Below are 22,226 nucleotides of genomic sequence, written 5' to 3' on the forward strand. Positions count from 1 at the left end.
AAAGACATATACCCTTTCTTGTGCTTCCCCTCCTTAGTCGGAAGAGTGCACAAGAAAAGAAAGAGGAAAACAGGAACTGAAGCCGGAAGATCGAGATACCGGCACACCAACTCATCGCACGGCTGCCCAGCTATTCGGGTGAAGCTGAGACGGTGCTACGGAGCACCGACTAAGTAAACCCTGGACAAACGGCAAGAATGGGAACCGCACACCAAGCCGAGTAAACATGGATTCATAAACCCACATCCAGTCCGGCACGGTGGGCGAACGGAGGTTCAAGTAGCAAACGCGCTCGTCGGCATCAGGGAGCACGAGCTCGTATCGCCCCTCCTCTTCACCACCACCGCAAATTGCCCCTGGTCGCGGAGCCGTTGGAGATCACCCTCCGTCATCCGCGACGGAACACCCCATACATCGCTGGTCACCCAACCATAGCGATTGGGAACGCCCCTGGAAGGGGCTACTGGGGCTCCCACACTCTCATTTCTCCGACGCTGCATACCTAAAACAGGGAGGAGCACCACCATCAGCCTACCAACTCTACACAGTAACAAGACAAAAACCTAACACCACTACCAAACCCAAACGCCGTGACCCACCACTACAATCAAGGAAAAAACGGCGGTGCTCAGCCCCTTCCCCAAAACTCAACAAATGAAACACCAAGCACAGTAAACAAACAAAAAAGAAAACAGGCAAAACAAACGCATGGCAAAAACAGAACAAGCATGCACAAACAAGTATGAAAGAAAAAGGCAAAACATGCCAACCTGGTAAATTAGAAGGAAGCTTGGAGAAAACCAGGAAAACAGAAGAAGCAGAGCGGCACCAGAAAGCAAAAATCGCCGAAGAGTTTTTTCAGAAAATGAAGAGTTCCTCTTTAGAAGAAAAAACGGACGAGGGAAATAAAACCAAAGCAAAACGGTTTCAAAAGAAAACAAAAAAGACACAACTAACCCTAGGCACAATGAAGACTCACAGGGGCAAGAAGGAGAAAACCCCCCCACAATAAATGCCCCTTGGAAAAGCAAATTAATAAATCACGCCTCAAAGGACGCAACGGGCGCAGCAAGCACGGAAAGGTCACGTCAAGACAAAAAAACGGTCAGAACGAATCTTTTACCAAGCGAAATCGAGAAACCGACCTCGTCACCGAACGAACGCTCGACAAAGACTGGAGACGCAATGAAGAACGTCTCACCTTCTAGCGACAAACCGACCTTACTCGCTCTCCCGCTACGGGGGCAACTGTTACGGATCCGGCCCACGGATCCCGGACCCGTGACCGAACCCGAACCCGGCTCCTCGGGCCAACCCGTCTCGTCTTTCTAGAAGGCCCTGGACCGGCCCTCTAGAGCTCCTAACTAACTTTCGAATTCAAACGTCTCCCTTATCTTAGCCAGATAAGATAAGATAAGATAACCACCATCACCTATAAATAGAGGACCCAGGTCCCTCCAGGTATTCATTCATTCCTCATACCTTACACCTCTTAGATTTATTCTGACTTGAGCGTCGGAGTGTCTTTGCAGGTACCTCCCCTCCTCTCCATCTGGACAATCCAACATCCGACTCAACCCGCAGGTTCCCGATCCTCCTCCTAGATCGTATCAGAGACATTCTGTACACAACCCTATCTATTGTAAGGGGAAATTTCGTTCATTATCGGTTAATTATTGGGAGAGATTAATATATTTGTTTGTCAATTTCTTAAATTAATTAGAGACCAAGGACTATATAGGAGGGACGTGACCGTACACTACTGGCTAATGAATTGCTCTTTTTAATTAGCAGCGTCACGGAGGAATATTGCACCATAACTTCATGAAAAGTATATATCACCTGCGCTGCACACACACAATATATATATTATTGCTTTTATGTTTAATTAAAAAATTAAAAAAATAATTCTTTTTTCTGGTAAAAATATTTTATCTTGTGTTCGTTACGGTAAAATATATGTTTTGTTCAAAACATTTATTTTTTTTAGAAATGTTCTTAACGTTTAATTTAATTGTATTCAATTTGTTCCTAATATTTTTTATTTATTTCAAAATTACTTCTACACGTTAAATTCATTGAAAATATTATGGACAAAATAAAAAACGTACAGAGATAATTTAAAATAAATAAAAAACAATAATAGAAAAAAAATAGATGAATTAAAAACATTAAAAGAAATTGAAAAAAATTAGATGTCACAAATATTTTTTTAAAAAATTATAAATTTTAGAGATAAAAAATATATTTTATCATTTATTATTATTTTAGTTACTATCCCTATATTAAAGTACTCGTTAACAAAATTTTTATTCACATAAAATAATACTTTTATTATTATTGTATTTCATAACACTAATTTTGAGTACTGTGGCTCTTAATAATAGATTCTTGATGATGTGAATGTGGTGATAGAAATGGAGCCATTTGGAATTGTTTTAGGATTTCATAGTCAATTTATGGCATAATTCTATTCCGTGCATGATGGCTTTCGTCATTTCTCTTTAGTTTGGACGGTGTTTTCGGAATATGGTGGGTGTCATTTTCAGTACATCAAAAAACATTAGTGGCTCTAACAATCATTTAATTTTTGAAAAATCATGTGGCTTGGCGGTAATCAATCCTTTTTATGATGGACGTTGATATGATTAGAAAAATGAAACATATGTAATAGTGAGTTAAATATTAAGTTTACTTTCAGTATAAACTTTTACCTATTACTTTTGAAGTAGAGAGTTAGTTTATGTGCCACAGATTTGGAGGTTAACATTTCTAATACTTGCCTATTCAATCACAGTAGTACCATTTCTTTCCTTACGATGATGAATGTAGCATATATCTTTTTCTTTCACCACTTGTTTGTTAAGGTTGAGTGGTGAATTTGTAATATTCTTATCTTTATAGCATATTATCCTAACCTTTTCTCCTTTTTTACAAATAAGGTGGTGTATTTCTTTTCAATAGTTGATAAGGCTCTCAACTTTAAAGAGTTTTTCACGAATAAGATTTATTTTTCTTAATAGTTAATAAGGCACTCGACTCTTTAAGGGGAGAAAAGTTCAAAACACATTATGCTCTATAAGAATTTTGTACAAATAACGACCAAAATTGCCGCAAGTCTATACACTCAATCTAAGAAATAATGAGTCTCATATATAGTATATTTCCAAATCTTTTTGTTGGAATTGCCATCAACATGAGAGGGTGCATTTATTATCGAATACGGTAACTATTTTTGTTTCTCCTAAGGGAGCTATTTAAATAAAGACGTTTAAAACATCTTTTTTAAAGATATTTTTAGTAATTAAAATTTAATATATATAATCGATTAAATTGTGTTATTTTTGTCAAAATTAGGTCAAATAAATTAATTTAACTGAAAATGGTGAATTAAATCTTAAACTGGTCTAAATTAATACTATTTTTTATAAAAAATTACTACAATATCTTTATTATAGAAAATAACTAAAATACTCCTAGTATATATATATATATATATATATATATATATATATATATATATATATTAGAAGTATTTTAGTTATTTTTTATAATAAGTGAATTATAGTCATTTTTTATAAAAATTAAATTTAAACCGGTTCAATATTTGATTTACCATTTTTTTTATCAAATTAATTTATCTGGCATAATTTTGACAAAAATAACATGATTTAATCGATTATATATACTAAATTTTAATTACTATAAAATATCTTTAAAAAAATGACGTTTTAATAAAATGTTTTTGTTAATAAAAAGACGTTTTAATAAAATATCTTTATATGAGAGCATTTTTGTTAATAAAATGTGGAATGGAGGAGGTGTATACAGAACCTCATTGTCATTGGTATACAAGAATTATATTGTTTGCTTTTTTGTGATTGAAGATGAAAGAAAGGAAACAAAAAAAAACCAGAAAGAAAACAAAAGCTAATTCACACGGCAGAGGATCTATCTACGTTAACAAGGTGAGCAAGTTTATTAGAAAGGTGGAACCATTTCACACAGCAAGTCGTATTAGTGACAGTTGCTTTTGTCACAAGGCCAACAACATTATTAGTTGTCATCTGAATTAACTTGATGTTCATCTTTCACTTCTAACCACTAATGTTTCTGATTTTCATTACTAGATTCTGCTGTTAGATAAGTTCAATACAATGTCTTTTCTGTATTAATAAGAACACATTCAAACAATTAGTTTCATAAATTATTTTTCGAAATCCATACTCCCAAGCAAGCAGTAATTCTATCCAAGTAGCATGGATCCCGACATATAGGACACAAGAACTTGCTTGGCACCCACTACACTTTTTCACCCAATAACTATCTGAATTTTGAATTAAACAGCCAAAATTAGCAAAATCGATCAAATCATTCAAACTAACATCACAATTAATTTTCATAGCATTAACAGAAGGATGGGTTCAAGTGAGACAGAAAAATGGAGCACTTAAAGAACAATGTATGGTAAAAATGCTATGTAACTTTCTAACTGTGCTACGAATCATACTCACCATGCTACCAGTGCTCTTAGATTCTTTAGATTGAACAAATCATTATTTCTATCCCGCTAAATCTACTAAGGAGTCAAATAAAACAAAGTTGCGTCACCATGGTTATGGTCCTTCCTATTCCAGCTCTTTAAGTCCAGGTTGACTGAAGGCAAACCAAAATATTTTCAAATCTCCATGGCCTTGGGACAATCTCTAAGATAATGCAGAGTAGTTTCTGAAGTCCCTTGACATCTATGACAAGATTCTGAAGAAGTTAACCTCCGAGACCCTCTAAACTCCATCATAGGTACTGCATTCTGAAAATTGAGCCAAATCAAGATTTTGAACTTCTCATGTACATGAAGACGCCAAACCTGCAGCCAATTAAATCTTTTATCCCAACCAAATTTCCATTTTGCAAGGCAATTATATTTATTATTCGTTGAGTAGCACCTAGAGGAAGAAGCAAGCTATGGTTATCTTATTATTCTTAGTTAGGATATCAAAAACAATTCTTAGTTTTATTTGTAAAACGTAAAAGAGCATGAAATAAATGATACTTATGATTCAGTGATGAGGAATAGGTTGAGGTTCCAGAGATGCTCTATCTTCTGAATCACTGCTTTCCTACTGTCTTCTTCTCCAAATGCGCATGGCTTTTTCTATGACACGCTTTATGTTAGTGGATCACCGTTGTCAATGGCTACTGATGAGCGGATAATTTATACGCTTTTTGGCATTGTTTTTAGGTAGTTTCTAGTAGGATCTAGCTACTTTTAGGGATGTTTTAATTAGTTTTTATGCAAAATTCACATTTCTGGACTTTACTATGAGTTTTTATATTTTTCTGTGATTTCAGATATTTTCTGGCTGAAATTAAGGGACCTGAGCAAAAATCTGATTCAGGCTGAAAAAAGACTGCTGATGCTGTTGGATTCTGACCTCCCTGCACTCGAAATAGATTTTCTGGAGCTATAGAACTTCAAATGGCGCGCTCTTAATTGCGTTGGAAAGTAGACATCCAGGGTTTTCCAGCAATATATAATAGTTCATACTTTATTCGAGTTTAGATGACGTAAATTGGCGTTCAACGCCAGTTCCATGCTACATTCTGGAGTAAAACGCCAGAAACACGTCACAAACCAGAGTTAAACGCCAAAAACACGTTACAACTTGGCGTTTAACCCCAAAAGAAGCCTCTGCACGTGTAAAGCTCAAGCTCAGCCCAAGCACACACCAAAGTGGGCCCCGGAAGTGGATATTCAGACATTCAAGCAAAAAGATGGTGAATCCCTCTATGAAGCTTGGGAAAGATACAAGCAGATGACCAAAAAGTGTCCTTCTGACAAGTTTTCAGAATAGACCATGATAGATATATTCTATTATGGTCTGTCTGAGTTCTCTAAGATCTCACTGGACCATTCTGCAGGTGGATCCATTCACCTAAAGAAAACGCCTGCAGAAGCTTAGGAACTTGTTGAAATGGTTGCAAATAACCAATTCATGTATACTTATGAGAGGAACTCCGTGAATAATGGGACGCCTCAGAGGAAGGGAGTTCTTGAAGTTGATGCTCTGAATGCCATATTGGCTCAGAACAAAATGTTGACTCAGCAAGTCAACATGATTTCTCAAAGTCTGAATAGATGGCAAAATGCATCCAACAGTACTAAAGAGGCATTTTCTGAAGAAGAAGCTTATGATCCTGAAAACCCTGAAATGGCAGAGGTAAATTACATGGGTGAACCTTATGGAAACACCTATAATTCTTCATGGAGAAATCATCCAAATTTCTCATGGAAAGATCAACAAAAGCCTCAACAAGGCTTTAATAATGGTGGAAGAAATAGGTTTAGCAATGGCAAGCCTTTTCCATCATCTTCTCAGCAACAGACAGAGAATTCTGAGCAGAGCACCTCTAACTTAGCAAATATAGTCTCTGATCTGTCTAAGGCCACTTTAAGCTTCATGAGTGAAACAAGGTCCTCCATTAGAAATTTGGAGGCACAAGTGGACCAGCTGAGTAAGAAAGTCACTGAAACTCCTCCTAGTACTCTCCCAAGCAATATAGAAGAGAATCCAAAGAGAGAGTGCAAGGCCATTGATATAGTCAATATGGCCAAATGCAAGGAGGAAGGGGAGGACGTGAATCCCAATGAGGAAGATCTCATGGGACGTCTCCCAACCAAGATGGAGTTCCCTATTGAGGACCCAAAGGAATCTGAGGCTCACATAGAGACCATAGAGATTCCATTAAACCTCCTTCTGCCATTCATAAGCTCTGAAGACTTTTCTTCCTCTGAAGAAGATGAAGATGTAAATGGAGAGCAAGTTGCTTAATATCTAGGAGCTATCATGAAGCTGAATGCCAAGTTGTTTGGTATTGAGACTTGGGAAGGTAAACCTCCCCTGCTCATTAGTGAACTAGATACATGGGTTCAGCAAACTTTACCTCAAAAGAAACAAGATCCTGGTAAATTCTTAATACCCCGTACCATAGGCACCATGACCTTTGAAAAGGCTCTGTGTGACCTAGGGTCAGGCATAAATCTTATGCCACTCTCTGTAATAGAGAAGCTGGGGATCATTGAGGTACAGCCTGTCATATTTTCATTACAAATGGCAGATAAGCCAGTAAGACAGGCGTATGAATTGGTAGAGGACGTGTTAGTAAAGGTTGAAGGCCTTTACATCCTTACTGATTTCATAATCTTAGACACTAGGAAGGAGGAGGATGAATGCATCATCCTTGGAAGACCTTTCCTAGCCACAGCAGGAGCTGTGATAGATGTTAACAGAGGAGAATTAGTCCTTCAATTGAATGGGGACTGCCTTGTGTTTAAAACCCAAGTGTGTTCTTCTGTATACATGGAGAGGAAGCATGAAAAGCTTCTCTCAAGACAGAGTCAAACAAAGCCCCCACCATCAAACTCTAAGTTTGGTGTTGGGAGGCCATAGCCAAACACTAAGTTTGGTGTTGATTCCCCACATCCAAACTCTAAGTTTGGTGTTGGGAGTCTACAACATTGACCTGATCACCTGTGTGGCTCCATGAGAGCCCACTGTCAAGCTATTGACATTAACGAAGTGCTTATTGGGAGGCAACTCAATTTTTATTTATCTAATTTTTATTTTTTTTTGTTCTTTTATGTTTTATTAGGTTCATGATCATGTGGAGTCACGAAAAAAAATATAAAAATTTAAAACAGAATCAAAAACATTTGAAGAAATATCACACCCTGGAGGAAGGACTTACTGGCGTTTAAACACTAGTAAGGAGCATCTGGCTGGCGTTCAACGCCAGAACAGAGCATGGTTCTGGCGTTGAACGCTAGAAACAAGCAACATCTTGGCGTTTAAACGTTAGGAATACACACTGAGGAAAGCTGGCACTGAACGCTAGAAACAAGTATGGAACTGGCGTTCAATGCCAGAAACATGCTACAGATGGGCGCTGAATGCCCAAAACAAGCATCAATTCGGCGTTCAAACGCCAGAATTGCATGCAAGGCATTTCACACGCCTAATAGGTGCAGGGTTGTTAAATCCTTGACACTACATGATCTATGGACCCCACAGGATCATCTCAGGATCTGTGGATCCCACAGGATCCCCACCTACCTCAACTCACCTTCTCTCCTCTTCACACAATCCCATAAACACTCTTCCCCAAAAACCCTTCACCAATCACCTCAATCTCTCTTCCCCATCACCTCTTTACCACTCACATCCTTCCATTCTTTCCCATAAACCCCACATACCTTCAAAATTCAAAAACACTTTCCCACCCAACCCACCCAATATGGCCGAACCTTAACCCCTCTCTCTCCATTATATAAACCCCTCCATTCTTCTTTATTTTCACACAACACAACCCTCTCTTCTCCTTGGCCGAAACACAACCCTCTCTCCCTCTCCTCTATATTTTCTTCTTCTTCATCTATTATTTCTTCTCTTGCTCGAGGGCGAGGAGTATTCTAAGTTTGGTGTGGTAAAAGCATAGCTTTTTGTTTCTCCATAACCACCTATGGCACCTAAGGCCGGAGAAACCTCTAGAAAAGGAAAAGGGAAGACAAAAGCTTCCACTTCCGAGTCATGAGAGATGGAGAGATTCATCTCTAAAGCCCATCAAGACCACTTCTATGATGTTGTGGCCAAGAAGAAGGTGATCTCTGAGGTCCCTTTCAAACTCAAGAAAAATGAGTATCCAAAGATCCGACATGAGATCCAAAGAAGAAGTTGGGAAGTTCTGACCAACCCCATTCAACAAGTCAGAATCGTAATGGTTCAAGAGTTCTATGCCAATGCATGGATCACTAGGAACCATGATCAAAGTGTGAACCCGAATCCAAAGAATTATCTTACAATGGTTTGGGGGAAATACTTAGATTTCAGTCCAGAAAATGTAAGGTTGGCATTCAACTTGCCCATGATGCAAGGAGATGCACGCCCCTACACTAGAAGGGTCAACTTTGATCAAAGGTTGGACCAAGTCCTTATGGACATATGTGTTGAAGGAGCTCAATAGAAAAGAGACTTCAAAGGCAAGCTGGTTCAATTAAGAAAACTGGACCTCAAGCCTGTGGCTAGAGGATGGTTGGAGTTCATCCAACGCTCCATCATCCCCACTAGCAACCGATCTGAAGTTACTGTGGATCGGGCCATCATGATCCATAGCATCATGATTGGAGAGGAAGTAGAAGTTCATGAAGTCATCTCTCTTGAATTCTACAAAATAGCCGAAAAGTCCTCCACCATGGCAAGGCTAGCTTTTCCTCATCTTATTTGCCATCTATGTTACTCAGCTGGAGTTATCATAGAAGGAGACATCTCCATTGAGGAGGATAAGCCCATCACTAAGAAGAGGATGGAGCAAACAAGAGAGCCCACTCATGGATCCCAAGAGACGCATGAGGAAGCTCATCACCAAGAAATCCCGGAAATGCCTCAAGGGATGCACTTTTCTCCCAACAACTATTGGGAACAACTCAACACTTCTCTAGAAGACTTGAGTTACCATATGGATCTATTAAGGGTGGAACATCAAGAACACTCCATCATTCTCCATGAAATTAGAGAAGATCAAAGAGCAATGAGGGAGGTGCAATAAGGGCAAGGAAGAGACATAGAAGAGCTCAAGGACATTATTGGTCCTTCAAGAAGAAGACGCCACTAAGGTGGACTCATTCCTTGTTCTATTTCTCTGTTTTTTTTATTTTTTAAGCTTTATGTTATTTATGTTTGTATCTTTCCTACATGATCATTAGTATTTAGTAACTATGTCTTAAGGCTATGAATAAATCCATAAATCCCTCATCTCTCTTAAATGAAAAATGTTTTAATACAAAAAGAACAAGAAGTACATGAGTTTCGAATTTATCCTTGAATTTAGTTTAATTATATTTATGTGGTGACAATACTTTTTGTTTTCTAAATGAATGCTTGAACAGTGCATATTTTTTATCTTGTTGTTTATGAATGTTAAAATTGTTGGCTCTTGAAAGAATGATGAACAAAGAGAAATGCTATTGATAATCTGAAAAATCATGAAATTGATTCTTGAAGCAAGAAAAAGCATTGAAAAAGCAAAAGCTTGCGAAAAAAATAAATAAATAAATAGAAAGAAAAAGAAAAAGCAAGCAGAAAAAAGTCAATAGCCCTTAAAACCAAAAGGCAAGGGTATAAAGGATCCAAGGCTTTGAGCATCAATGGATAGGAAGGCCCAAGGAACTAAAATCCAGGCTTAAGCGGCTAAATCAAGCTGTCCCTAACCATGTGCTTGTGGCATGCAGGTCCAAGTAAAAAGCTTGAGACTGAGTGGTTAAAGTCGTGATTCAAAGCAAAAAGAGTGTGCTTAAGAACCCTAGACACCTCTAACTGGGGACTTTAGCAAAGCTTAGTCACAATCTGAAAAGGTTCACCCAGTCATGTGTCTGTGGCATTCATCTATCCGGTGGTAATACTGGAAAGCAAAGTGCTTAGGGTCACGGCCAAGACTCATAAAAGTAGCTGTGTTCAAGAATTAAAAAACTTAACTAGGAGAATCAATAACACTATCTAAAATTCTAAGTTCCTAGAGATGACAATCATTCTAAACTTCAAAGGATAAAGTGAGATGCCAAAACTGTTCAGAAGCAAAAAGCTACAAGTCCCACTCATCTAATTAGCATTAATATTCATTGATATTCTGAGCTTTATAGTATATTCTCTTCTTTTTATCCTAACTGATTTTCAGTTGCTTGGGGACAAGCAACAATTTAAGTTTGGTGTTGTGATGAGCGGATAATTTATACGCTTTTTGGCATTATTTTTAGGTAATTTTTAGTAGGATCTAGCTACTTTTAGGGATGTTTTCATTAGTTTTTATGTAAAATTCACATTTCTGGACTTTACTATGAGTTTGTGTGTTTTTCTGTGATTTCAGGTATTTTCTGGCTGAAATTGAGGGACCTGAGCAAAACTCTGATAAGAAGGCTGACAAAGGACTGCTGATGCTGTTGGATTCTGACCTCCCTGCACTCGAAATGAATTTTCTGGAGCTACAGAACTCTAAATGGCGCGCTTTCAACGGCGTTGAAAAGTACACATTCAGAACTTTCCAACAATATATAATAGTTTATAGTTTATTTGAGATTAGATGATGTAAACTGGCGCTCAATGCCAGTTCCATGTTGCATTCTGGAGTCAAACGCCAGAAACACGTCACGAACCAGAGTTGAACGCCAAAAAACATGTTACAACTTGGCGTTCAACTCCAAAAGAATCCTCTGCATGTGTAAAGCTCTAGCTCAGCTCAAGCACACACCAAGTGGGCCCGAGAAGTGGATTTCTATATCAATTACTTACTTCTGTAAACCCTAGTAGCTAGTATAGTATAAATATGACATTTTATTATTATATTAGACATCTTGGTATCCTGGATCCTGGATTGTATTTTTGATCCTGTGATCATGTTTAGGGGGCTGGCCATTTGGCCATGCCTAGACCTTCATCACTTATGTATTTTCAACGGTGGAGTTTCTACACACCATAGATTAAGGGTGTGGAGCTCTACTGTACCTCGAGTTTCAATGCAATTACTACTATTTTCTATTCAATTCGACTTATTCTTCTTCTAAGATATTCGTTGCACTTCACCATGACAAATGTGATGATCCGTGACACTCATCATCATTCTCACCTATGAACGCGTGACTGACAACCACTTCCGTTCTACCTTAGGCTGGGCGCATATCTCTTGGATTCCTTAATCAGAATCTTCGTGGTATAAGCTAGAATTGATGGTGGCATTCATGAGAATCCGGAAAGTCTAAACCTTGTCTGTGGTATTCCGAGTAGGATTTAGGGATTGAATGACTATGACGAGCTTCAAACTCGCGATTGTTGGGTGTGATGACAAATGCAAAAGAATCAAGGGATTCTATTCCGACATGATCGAGAACTGACAGATGATTAGCAGTGTTGTGATAGAGCATTTGGACCATTTTCACTGAGAGGATGGGATGTAGCCATTGACAACGGTGATGCCCTACATACAGCTTGCCATGGAAAGGAGTAAGAAGGATTGAATGAAAGCAGTAGGAAAGCAGAGATCCAACAGGGACAAAACACCTCCATACACTTGTCTGAAATTCTCACCAATGATCTCCATAAGTATTTCTATCTTTATTTTCTGTTTATTTATTATTATTATTCGAAAACTCCATAACCAATTATTATCTGCCTAACTGAGGTCTACAAGATGACCATAGCTTGCTTCATACCGACAATCTCCGTGGGATCGACCCTTACTCACGTAAGGTTTATTACTTGGATGACCCAGTGCACTTGCTGGATAGTTGTGCGAGGTTGTGAAGAAAGTGCTGAGTTATAAACGCGCATACCAAGTTGAATGCCATTATTAGAGATCATAATTTCGTGCACCAACCTCCCTTGCTCATTAGTGAACTAAATACATGGGTTCAGCAAACTTTACCTCAAAAGAAATAAGATCCTGGTAAATTCTTAATACCATGTGCCATAGGCACCATGACCTTTGAGAAGGCTCTATGTGACCTGGGGTCAGGTATAAATCTTATGCCACTCTCTGTAATGGAGAAACTGGGGATCTTTAAGGTACAAGCTGCAAGAATCTCATTAGAGATGGCAGACAAGTCTATAAAACAAGCTTATGGATTGGTAGAGGATGTGCTAGTGAAGGTTAAAGGCCTTTACATCCCTGCTGATTTCATAATCCTAGACACTGGGAAGGATGAGGATGAATGCATCATCCTTGGAAGACCCTTCCTAGCCACAGCAGAAGCTGTGATTGATGTTGACAGAGGAGAGCTAGTCCTTCAATTGAATGGGGACTACCTTGTGTTCAAAGCTCAAGGATCTTCCTCTGCAACCATGGAGAGGAAGCATGAAAAGCTTCTCTCAATACAGAGTCAAACAAAGCCCCCACAATCAAACTCTAAGTTTGGTGTTGGGAGGCCACAACCAAACTCTAAGTTTGGTGTTGAACCCCTACATTCAAACTTTAAGTTTGGTGTTGGGAGGTTCCAACAATGCTCTGAACATCTGTGAAGCTCCATGAGAGCTCACTGTCAAGCTATTGACATTAAAAAAGTGCTTATTGGGAGGCAACCCAATTTTTATTTATTTATATTTCTATTGTTCTTTTATGTTTTATTAGGTTTATGATCATGTGGAGTCACAAAACAATTGCAAAAATTAAAAACAGAATAAAAAAATAGCAGAAGAAAAAACACACCCTGGAGGAAGAGCTGTCTGGCATTTAAACGCCAGAAACAAGCACCAAGCTGGCATTTAGCGCTAGAAACAAGCATCAGGCTGGCGTTAAACGCCAGAAACAAGCTACATTTGGTCGTTTAACGCCAGAAACAAGCATCAGTCTGGCATTAAAGGCCAGGATTGCATACAGAGGGCGTTTTACACGCCTAAAAGGTGCATGGATGAGAAATCCTTTACACCTCAAGATCTGTGAACCCCACAGGATCACCTCAGGATCTGTGGACCCCACAGGATCCCCACCTACCTTCAAATTCAAAATCTCTTTCCCACCCAAACCCACCCTAAATGACCAAACCCATACCCTCTCCCTCCACTATATAATCCCCTTCATCCTTCTTCATTCTCACACAATACTACCCTCTCTTCTCCCCTTTGGCCGAAACCCACACCTCGCTTCCTCTCCTCCATATCTTCTTCTTCTTCTCCTTCTATTCTTTCTTCTTTTGCTCGAGGGAGAGCAACATTCTAAGTTTGGTGTGGTAAAAGCATAGCTTTTTTGTTTTACCATAACTATTGATGGCACCTAAGGCCGGAGAAACCTCTAGAAAGAGGAAAGGGAAGACAAAAGCTTCCACCTCCAAGTCATGGGAGATGGAGAGATTCATCTCAAGGGTCCATAGCTCAGTAGTAGAGCATTTGACTGCACATCAAGAGAGCCCACTCATAGACCTCAACAAGAGCATAAGGAATTCCCTCATCAAGAAATCTCTGAGATACCTCAGGGGATACATTTTCCTCTACACAATTATTGGGAGCAACTAAGGATAGGAGCACCAAAATCACTAGGGATCAAGCAACAGAGGCAAGGAAGAGACATAGAGGAGCTCAAGGACACCATTGGTCCTTCAAGATGAAGGTGCCACCCTCACTTAGGTGGACTCATTCCTTAACTTCCTTGTTCTTATTTCTCTGTTTTTCGATTTTATGCTATATATTTGTCTATGTTTTGAGTCTTTACTACATGATCATTAGTATTTAGTAACTATGTCTTAAGGCTATGAATAATTTCATGAATCCTTCACCTTTCTTAAATGAAAAATGTTTTTAATACAAAAGAACAAGAAGCACATGAGTTTCAAATTCATCCTTGAAATTGGTTTAATTATATAGATGTGGTGATAATACTTTTTGTTTTCTGAATGAATGCTTGAACAATGCATATTTTTTATCTTGTTGTTTATGAATGTTAAAATTGTTGGCTCTTGAAAGAATGATGAAAAATAAAAATGATATTGATGATCTGAAAAATCATAAAATTGATTCTTGAAGCAAGAAAAAGTAGTGAATAACAAAGCTTGCGAAAAAAATTAAAAAAAAAAAGAAAAAGCAAGCAGAAAAAGCCAATAGCCCTTAAAACCAAAAGGCAAGGGTAAAAAGGATCCAAGGCTTTGAGCATCAATGGATAGGAAGGCCCAAGAAAATAAATCCAGGCCTAAGCGGCTAAATTAAGCTGTCCCTAACCATGTGCTTGTGGCATGTAGGTCCAAGTGAAAAGCTTGAGACTGAGTGGTTAAAGTCGTGATCCAAAGCAAAAAGAGTGTGCTTAAGAGCTCTGGACACCTCTAACTGGGGACTTTAGCAAAGCTGAGTCACAATCTGAAAAGGTTCACCTAGTCATGTGTCTGTGGTATTTATGTATCCGGTGGTAATACAGGAAAACAAAGTGCTTAGGGCCACGGCCAAGACTCATAAAAGTAGCGGTGTTCAAAAATCAACATACTTAACTAGGTGAATTAATAACACTATCTGAACTCTGAGTTCCTATAGATGCCAATCATTCTAAACTTCAAAGGATAAAGTGAGATGCCAAAACTATTCAGAAGCAAAAAGCTACTAGTCTCGCTAATCTAATTAGAACTAAGCTTCATTGATATTTTGAGATTTATAGTATATTCTCTTCTTTTTATCCTTTTTGATTTTAAGTTGCTTGGGGACAAGCAACAATTTAAGTTTGGTGTTGTGATGAGCAGATAATTTATACGCTTTTTGGCATTGTTTTTGGGGACAAGCAAATCCGCGCGCGCGTGCTGGTGCACAAAATTGTGATCTCAATGGCGCCAACAACTTGGTACGCACAATTGCAATATCACTCTTTTTCACAACTTCGCACAACTAACCAGCAAGTGCACTGGGTCGTCCATGTAATAAACCTTACGTGAGTAAGGGTTGATCCCACAGAGATTGTCGGCTTGAAGCAAGCAATGGTCACCTTGTAAATCTCAGTCAGGCGGATTAAAATAGTTATGGAGTTTTGATAATTAAAATATGAATAAATATAAAATAAAGATAGAGATACTTATGTAATTCATTAATGGGAATTTCAGATAAGTGTATGGAGATGCCTCATTCCTTTTGAATCTCTGGTTTCCTATTGCCTTCTTCCAACCCTTCATACTCCTTTCTATGACAAGCTGTATGTAGGGCATCACCGTTGTCAATGGCTACTTCCCATCCTCTCAGTGAAAAAGGTCCTCTACAGTTTCCCGCATGGCTAATCAGCTGTTGGTTCTCGATCATGCAGGAATAAGATTTACTATCCTTTTGCGTCTGTCACCACGCCTTACAGTCGCGAGTTTGAAGCTCGTCACAGTCATCCCATCCCAGATCCTACTCGGAATGCCACAGACAAGGTTTAGACTTTCCGGATATCAAGAATGCTGCCAATGGATTCTAGCTTATACCATGAAGACTCTAATCTCATGGAATGGAAGGCTCTGTTGTCAGGAGAGGCAACCATGCATCATGGACCAGGAATCCAAGAGATACACACTCTAGCTTTCGCAGGTAGAATGAAAGTGTTTGTCAGGCACGCGTTCATAAGTGAGAATGGTGATGAGTGTCACAGATTATCACATTCATTAGGTTGAAGTGCAAATGAATATCTTAGAATGAGAATAAGCATGAATTGAATAGAAAACAGTAGTAATTGCATTAATACTCGAGGAACAGCAGAGCTCCACACCCTTAATCTATGGTGTGTAGAAACTCCACCGTTGAAAGTACATAAGTGATAGAGGTCCAGGCATGGCCATGAGGCCAGCCCCCAATGTCTAAGATCGCATAAACTGATCAAAGATAGATACCAAGATGAAAATACAATAGTAAAAAGTCCTATTTATACTAGACTTGTTACTAGGGGTACAGAAATGAGTAAATGATGCAGAAATCCACTTCTGGGCCCACTTGTTGTGTGCTTGGGCTGAGTATTGAAGCTTTCATGTGTAGAGGTCTTCCTTGGAGTTGAACGCCAATTTGTAACTTGTTTCATGCGTTTGACTCTACTTTGCAACTTGTTTCTGCCGTTTAACGCTAGAATAGGGCAGAAAGCTGGCGTTAAACACCAGTTTGCATCATTTAAACTCGTGAAAAGTATGGACTATTATATATTGCTGGAAAGCCCTGGATGTCTACTTTCCAAAGCATTTGAGAGAGCGCCAATTGAATTTTTGTAGCTCCAAAAATTCTATTTTGAGAGCAGGGAGGTCAGAATCCAATAGCATCTGCAGTTCTTTGTTAGCCTCTGAATCAGATTTTTGCTCAGGTCCCTCAATTTTAGCCAGAAAGTACCTGAAATCATAGAAAAACACACAAACTCATAGTAAAGTCCAGAAATGTGAATTTTGCTTAAAAAATAATAAAAATATACTAAAAAGTAAATAAAATATACTAAAAACTATATAAAAACAATGCCAAAAAGCATATAAATTATCCGCTCATCACAACGCCAAACTTAAATTGTTGCTTGTCCCCAAGCAACTGAAAACATAATATGATAAAAAGAAGAGAATATACAATGAATCTCACAATATCAATGAAACTTAGTCCCAATTAGATGAGCGGGGCTAGTAGCTTTTTGCTTCTAAACAGTTTTGGCATCTCACTTTATCCTTTGAAATTCAGAATGATTGGCATCTATAGGAACTCAGAAATTCAGATAGTGTTATTGATTCTCCTAGTTAAGTATGTTGATTCTTGAACACAGCTACTTTATGAGTCTTGATCGTGGCCCTAAGCACTTTGTTTTCCAGTATTACCACCGGATACATAAATGCCACAGACACATAACTGGGTGAACCTTTTCAGATTGTGACTCAGCTTTGCTAACGTCCCTAGTTAGAGGTGTCCAGAGCTCTTAAGCACACTCTTTTGCTTTGGATCACGACTTTAACCACTTAGTCTCAAGCTTTTCACTTGGACCTTCATGGCACAAGCACATGGTTAGGGACAGCTTGATTTAGCCGCTTAGGCCTGGATTTTATTTCCTTGGGCCCTTCTATCCATTAATGCTCAAAGCCTTGGATCCTTTTTACCCTTGCCTTTTGCTTTTAAGGGCTATTGGCTTTTTCTGCTTACTTTTTCTTTTTCTTTCTTTTTTTTTCCGCCACTTTTTTTTTGCAAGCTTTTTTATTCACTGCTTTTTCTTGCTTCAAGAATCAATTTCATGATTTTTCAGATTATCAATAACATTTCTCTTTGTTCATCATTCTTTCAAGAGCCAACAATTTTAACATTCATAAACAACAAGATCAAAAATATGCACTGTTCAAGCATTTATTCAGAAAAAAAAAGTATTGCCACCACATCAAAATAATTAAACTAATTTGAAGATAAAATTTGAAATCCAAGTACTTCTTGTTCTTTTGTAATTAAGCACATTTTTCCTATAAGAGAGGTGAAGGATTCATGGAATTATTCATAGCTTTAAGACATAGACACTTGACACTAATGATCATGTAATAAAGACACAAAACATAGCTGACACAATAAGCATAAAAACCGAAAACAAAAAAGTAAATAGACAAGGAGATTAAGGAATGAGTCCACCTTAGTGAGGGTGGCGTCTTCCTCTTGAAGAACCAATGGAGCACCTAAGCTCCTCTATGTCTTCCTTGCCTTTGTTGCTCCTCCCTCATAGCTCTTTGATATTCTCTAATCTCATGGAGAATAATGGAGTGCTCTTGGTGCTCCACCTTTAGTTGGTCCATGTTGTAACTCAAGCCTTCCAAGGAGGTGTTGAGTTATTCCCAATAGTTGTGTGGAGAAAATTGCATCCCTTGAGGCATCTCAGGGAATTCTTGATGAGGATCTTCCTCATGCTCTTGTTGAGATCCATGAATGGGCTCTCTTGTTTGCTCCATCCTTTTCTTAGTCATGGACTTGTCCTCTTCAATGAGGATGTCTCCTTCTATGTCAACCCCAGCTAAATTGCATAGATGACAAATGAGATGAGGAAAGGCTAACCTTGCCAAAGTAGATGACTTGTCAGCCACCTTGTAGAGTTCTAGAGGTATGATCTCATGAACTTATACTTCCTCCCCAATCATGATACTATGGATCATGATGGCCCGATCCACAGTCACTTCAGATCAGTTGCTAGTAGGAATGATGGAGCGTTGGATGAACTCCAACCATCCTCTAGCCACAGGCTTACGGTCTGATCTTCTCTATTGAACCGGATTGCCTCTTGAGTCTCTTTTCCATTGAGCTCCTTCCACACATATGTCCATGAGGACTTGGTCCAACCTTTGATCAAAGTTGACCCTTCTAGTTTAAGAACGTGCGTTTTCTTGCATCATTGGCAAATGGAATGCCAACCTTACATTTTCTGGACTGAAATCTAAGTATTTTCCCCGAACCATTGTAAGCCAATTCTTTGGATTCGGGTTCATACTTTGATCATGGTTCCTAGTGATCCATGCATTGGCATAGAACTCTTGAACCATTAAGATTCTGACTTGTTGAATGGGGTTGGTAAGAACTTCCCATCCTCTTCTTCGGATTTCATGTCGGATCTCCGGATACTCATTTTTCTTGAGCATGAAAGGGACCTCAAGGATCACCTTCTTCTTGGCCACAACTTCATAGAAGTGGTCTTGATGGACCTTTGATATGAATCTCTCCATCTTCCATGACTCGGAGGTGGAAGCTTTTGCCTTCCCTTTCCTCTTTCTAGAGGTTTCTCTGGCCTTAGGTGCCATAAATGGTTATGGAAAATCAAAAAGCAATGCTTTTACCACACCAAACTTAATAAGTTTGCTCGTCCTCGAGCAAAAGAAGAAAGAAAGAAGGGGAAGAAGAAGAAAATGGAGGAGATGGAGGGAGATATGTGATTCGGCCAAGAGGGGGGAAAGGTGGTTGTGTTGTGTAAATATGAAGGAGTAGTGAGGGATTTATATAAGGGTGAGGTGGGGTTGGGTTTCGGTCATTAGGGTTGGTTTTGGGAGGGAAAAGTGTTTGAATTTTTAAAGTGAGGTAGGTGGGGTTTTTTTTTGGGAAGAGATATGGAGGTGATTGGTGAAGAGAATATAGGGAAGAGGATATGATTTGATTGGTGAGTAAGAGAGAGAGAGGGGTAGGGTAGATGGGGATCCTGTGGGGTCCACAGATCCTGAGGGGTCAAGGATGTATCATCCCTGCTCTTATTAGGCGTACAAAATGCCCTTGCTGTGCAATTCTGGCGTTTAATGCCAAATTGCTGCTTGTTTCTGGCGTTAAATGCAAGCTTTTATTCCTTTCCTGGCGTTAAATGCCAGGCTGCAACCTATTTCTGGCGTTTAACGCCAGATTGTTGCCTCTTTCTGGCGTTTAACGCCAGTCTGGTGCTTGTTTCTGGCGTTTAACGCACAGAATGGTGCCAGACTGGGCGTTAAATGCCCATTCTGCTACCCTTACTGGCGTTTAAACGCCAGTAAGTTCTTCCTCCAGGGTGTGCTATTTTTAATGCTGTTTTTTATTTTTCTTTGATTTTTGTAATTGTTTTTGTGACTCCACATGATCATCAACCTAAAAAAAAAGGAAAATAACATAAATAAATAAAATTGGGTTTCCTCCCAATAAGCGCTTCTTTAATGTCAATAGCTTGACAGTGAGCTCTCATGGAACTTCACAGATGTTCAGAGCATTGTTGGGACCTTCCAACACCAAACTTAGAGTTTGAATGTAGGGGTTCAACACCAAACTTAGAGTTTGGTTGTGGCCTCCCAACACCAAACTTAGAGTTTGACTGTGGGGGCTCTGGTTGACTCTGGAGTGAGAGAAGCTTTTCTTGCTTCCTCTCCATGGTTACAGAGGGAGATCCTTGAGTTTTAAACAGAAGGTAGTCCTCATTCAGTTGAAGGACCAACTCTCCTCTATCCACATCAATTACAACTTTTGTTGTGGCTAGGAAGGGTCTTCTAAGGATGATGGATTCATCCTCATCCTTCCCAGTGTCTAGGATTATGAAATCGGCAGGGATGTAAAGGCCTTTGACCTTTACTAGCACGTCCTCTACCTGTCCATAAGCCTTTTTCATAGAATTGTCTACCATCTCTAATGAGAATTTGGCAGCCTGTACATCAAAGATTCCAATTTTTCCATTATAGAGAGTGGCATTAAATTTATGCCTGACCCCAGGTCACACAGAGCCTTCTCAAAGGTCATGGTGCCTATGGTACAGGGAATTAGGAATTTATCATGATCTTGTTTCTTTTGAGGTAATGTCTGCCTAACTAAGTCATTTAGTTCATTCGTGAGCAAGGGGGGTTCATCCACCCAAGTCTCAATTCCAAATAACTTGGCATTCAGCTTCATGATTGCTCCAAGGTACTTAGCAACTTTCACTTCAGTAATATCTTCATCCTCTTTAGAGGAGGAATAGTCATCAGAGCTCATGAATGGCAGAAGTAGGTTCAATGGAATCTCTATGGTCTCTAGATGAGCCTCAGATTCCTTAGGTTCCTCAATTGGGTACTCCTTTTTATCCAGAGGACATCCCATGAGGTCTTCTTCATTGGGATTCACGTCCTCCTCTTCCTCTGTTCATTCGGCCACACCAATTAAGGTTATAGCCTTGCACTCTCTTTTTGGGTTCTCTTCTGTATTGCTTGGGAGAGTACTAGGAGGAGTTTCAGTGACTCTTTTACTCAGCTAGCCCACTTGTGCCTCCAGATTTCTAATGGAGGACCTTGTTTTATTCATGAAACTTAGAGTGGCCTTAGATAGATCAAAGACTATGTTTGCTAAGCTAGAGGGGCTCTGCTCAGAATTCTCGGTCTGTTGCTGAGAGGATGATGGAAAAGGCTTGTTATTGCTAAACCTGTTTCTTCCACCATTATTAAAGCCTTGTTGAGGCTTTTGTTGATCCTTCCATGAGAAATTTGGATGATTTCTCTATGAGGGATTATAGGTGTTTCCATAGGCTTCACTCATGTAGTTCACCTATAGGATCATAAGCTTCTTCTTCAGAAGATGCTTCTTTAGTACTGTTGGATGCATTTTGCAAACCATTCAGACTCTGAGAAATCATATTGACTTGCTGAGTCAACATTTTGTTCTGAGCCAATATGGCATTCAGAGCATCAATTTCAAGAATTCCCTTCCTCTAAGGCGTCCCATTACTCACAGGGTTCCTTTCAGAAGTGTACATTAATAGGTTATTTGCAACCATGTCAATGAGTTCTTGAGCTTCTACAGGCATTTTCTTCAGGTGAATAGATCCACCAACAAAATAGTCCAATGACATCTTAGACAATTCAGACAGACCATCATAGAATATATCCAGGATGGTCTATTCTGAGAGCATGTCAGAAGGACACTTTTTGGTCAGTTGCTTGTATCTTTCCCAAGCTTCATAGAGGGATTCACCTTCTTTCTGCTTGAAGATTTGAACATCCACTCTAAGCTTGCTTAGCTTTTGAGGAGGAAAGAACTTGGCTAAGAAAGTCGTGACCAGCTTATCCCAAGAGTTCATGCTATCTTTAGGTTGAGAGTCCAACCATATTCTAGCTTTGTCTCTTACAGCAAAAGGGAAAAGCATAAGCTTATAGACCTCAGGATCAACTCCATTGGTCTTAATAGTATCACAGATCTACAAGAATTCAGTTAAGAACTGAAAAGGATCTTCTGATGGAAGTCCATAAAACTTGCAATTCTGTTGCATCAGAGAAACTAATTGAA

General features: G+C 39.1%; 2 non-coding genes across 2 annotated transcripts; one reads left to right on the forward strand and one right to left on the reverse strand.

Moving 5' to 3' along the window:
* Positions 1-5,737: 5,737 nt before the first annotated feature.
* Positions 5,738-5,845, reverse strand: LOC112805004 (small nucleolar RNA R71). The gene has a single exon (XR_003203619.1). It is a non-coding gene; the product is annotated as a small nucleolar RNA R71 (small nucleolar RNA).
* A 16,005-nt stretch (positions 5,846-21,850) lies between these two features.
* On the forward strand, positions 21,851-21,954 carry LOC112804451 (small nucleolar RNA R71). The gene has a single exon (XR_003203066.1). It is a non-coding gene; the product is annotated as a small nucleolar RNA R71 (small nucleolar RNA).
* The last annotated feature ends 272 nt before the right edge of the window (positions 21,955-22,226 follow it).

This window comes from Arachis hypogaea, chromosome 5 (genome assembly GCF_003086295.3).
Source record: "Arachis hypogaea cultivar Tifrunner chromosome 5, arahy.Tifrunner.gnm2.J5K5, whole genome shotgun sequence".
Taxonomy (NCBI): domain Eukaryota; kingdom Viridiplantae; phylum Streptophyta; class Magnoliopsida; order Fabales; family Fabaceae; genus Arachis; species Arachis hypogaea.